We start from the raw sequence: 2949 nt of genomic DNA on the forward strand, positions 1-2949 counted from the left end.
GAGATACAAAAGCTAAAAAGGGAGACAACTTTAGAAGTCGATCCCTAAAAAACGAAGAACAAACGCAAGAAAAAAACAACACAAGGACGTGGTACATGTAAAGATAATTATTATTATTATCTTTATCTTATGATATTTACTTTGTATTATATTATACTTATTTATTGTGCTTTTACTTATTAATTTTTCTATATGTGACAGTGGATTTTCATCGATGAGTTCATGAACCTTGGTTCTTTTCCCTAAAACTATATATTTATATATATCTAATACTGTAAAACTGAATTTAATTTTAATTTTTAATAAACTGATTTTAATTGAGTTTTTACCTGTAATTTTATATATATATATATATTTCCTGTTACACTAAGAAGCAATATACAGTACCAGATTTTTCAGCTTTAGTCAAATATAACTACTCCAAATTGATGTCAGAGTATCTGCATAAGTAATGTCTAGACCAGTTAGTTTGTATTGGCATCACATCATATAAGTTATAGTAATGAAGTCAAACCAATAAGTGATACTTTGAAATCAGTTAATGATTTCAAAATATCACTATTTGGTTTGACTTCGTTATTACAACTTATATTTATGTTTCTGCCTCAATCAAAGCTATCAGTATATTTTTTATTACCCACAAGGGGCGACATAGAGGGGACGATACAGCCTGATTTGGGGTCAGATGAAAACGGATGAATTAACAGAAACATGCATTTAAAAATTTTACAATGAAATCGAAATAAAATCGGATGATGAGACAGACCGGAAGATATTACGGATGGAGTGGTAAGGCGGGTTTAGCACGGACCCCACATGCCCCGCCTCGCAATCAAAGTCATCAGTACAACAGTTGTCCAGAATGAGATAGTTAGACATATTTATAAACATGTAGAACATATGCATGACTTTGGTAATTTGCATAAAAATGAACGTAAAGAAATATTTCAGAGTGAGCCAATGGCCTGTATTTGAAAAAAAAACTAAGAAGGGTGTACTAAATACCATACAAAATAAAATCTTTGATTTACTGAAATTATCTCTGTTTTCAGAGAAAATAGAAAAAGTGCCTGGTGGTAATTGAAACCAACTCCAAATGAGAACAGGAGATAATCTCAAAAATCATGAATTCTCCAAAATTGACATGCTTTTGATTGTCTAGAGAAAAAAAGACAGCTGTATATAGTTTCTGCTTTGTTGAGTAATAATCAACTCAACAGTAGCCCTATGTGTGTGTGTGAGAGAGAGAGAGAGAGAGAAAGAGTGAGCAATATATATATCTGCAATAAACCAGTGCATTGAATCAAAACAATACCATGTGATGATATTTATTCCTCCTAAATTATACAGAAACTCACATGTCACTCTCTTATTTGCAAATATAGTGACGTTATGATCAGCCCAATGAACACTTGCAATCAACGAAGCTATTATATGATATTAAAAAATAGGTGTTTTTATGTCATTTCAAGAGTTCTGTTTAGTGACTCAAGATAATAGCTGAAATATGCTAGTGGTTCTCCTATGAACATGAATAAAATAAGTTTATCTACAGAGCCACCAAAAGAATCTTAAAAACTCTTAGCACCAAATACATATAACTAAATCGCTATTTGACCTACAATGGAAGTTATTGACCTACATTGTACGCTATTAACCCACAAGCGATAGTTATATACTTAGAAATAAAGCAAGATAGAAATTATCATGCATACTGATATCAATATAGTTATGAAGCCTCAAACACAAACACTAATCTAAATTAGAGTAGAGATTTTAATTACATTCACTTCTAAAAGTGAAGGATATGACTTAAAATCCTATGCACTTAACCACTTAACTCCATTGTAAGGAAATGAAGTGTGAGTACACATGCATAGACACACAGCCACACACACGTGTACATACATGTGTGCGTGCGTGCATGTGTGTGTATGTATATATATGTATATATACATATATATAGATACCCCAAAATGTGCACTGGAATATGTAACATGTCACCAAAAGGTTTGAACACAGTAGATATGTTCCACACTCCACTCCTATGTTCCATGTAACTTAACAACAACTTTCATAACACCACTGAGCAAATGCCATTATATATTGTAGTGATCCAGCCACTGAAGATAAGACCAAAGCTGGCAGCTTTCAGGACTGATCAGTCCTGTCAAATGCCTTGGACTGCTCCAAGTTGATCAGTGCCCCTCTAAAGCTAGATCTATCCTTAACCCATTCTACAATATATTGCATGAGGTGGGGGGTTGTCATGGATAGATCTGCAGGGGACTGCACAGGTTTGTGCATCCCCAACTACACTACTGACAACAAGTGCCAGCCTCATGATGAGCACTTTAGCTGAATTCTTTAACTCAGTGTTGAGTAGAGTTATGGCCCTAAAGTTTTCCATCACATTCCCCTTTTTTGAATCCTTCCTCAACAGAGTCACCACTCCTGGCTCACATAACTAGGAATGCTCCCAGTCTGTTGTCAGGTGTAGTAGATGGCTGCCAAAACTGAAGCAAACAAGCCAGACATGTGGAAATATAGGGCAGAACATTCAATCTTGGTGATTTGTGTCCCACACTGTGGCTCAGTACATCTGCCACTTCTTTCACTGAAATTAGCTTCTCACAATACTCAATCTCTCTGTTTGAAAAGCACAGCATGCCATTGAGGTAGGCCTCAAAGCTCTCTGTCTCAAGTATACTACTCCTCGAAAAGAAGTTGGCAAAGTGCTGCCAAAACACCACACCCATCTGTTTAATTCTTACTGCTGTAGGCGCAAGTCCTGAAATTTGGCAGGAGGGAGCCAGTCAATTACACAACCCAGATTCTTGACTGGTACTGATTTTATCAACCCTAAAAGGATGAAAGGCAAAGTCAGCCTAGGTGAAATTTGAACACAGAACACAAGGATAGATGAAATGCCGTTCAGCATTTCGCCTG

This window comes from Octopus bimaculoides, chromosome 1 (genome assembly GCF_001194135.2).
Source record: "Octopus bimaculoides isolate UCB-OBI-ISO-001 chromosome 1, ASM119413v2, whole genome shotgun sequence".
Lineage (NCBI taxonomy): Eukaryota > Metazoa > Mollusca > Cephalopoda > Octopoda > Octopodidae > Octopus > Octopus bimaculoides.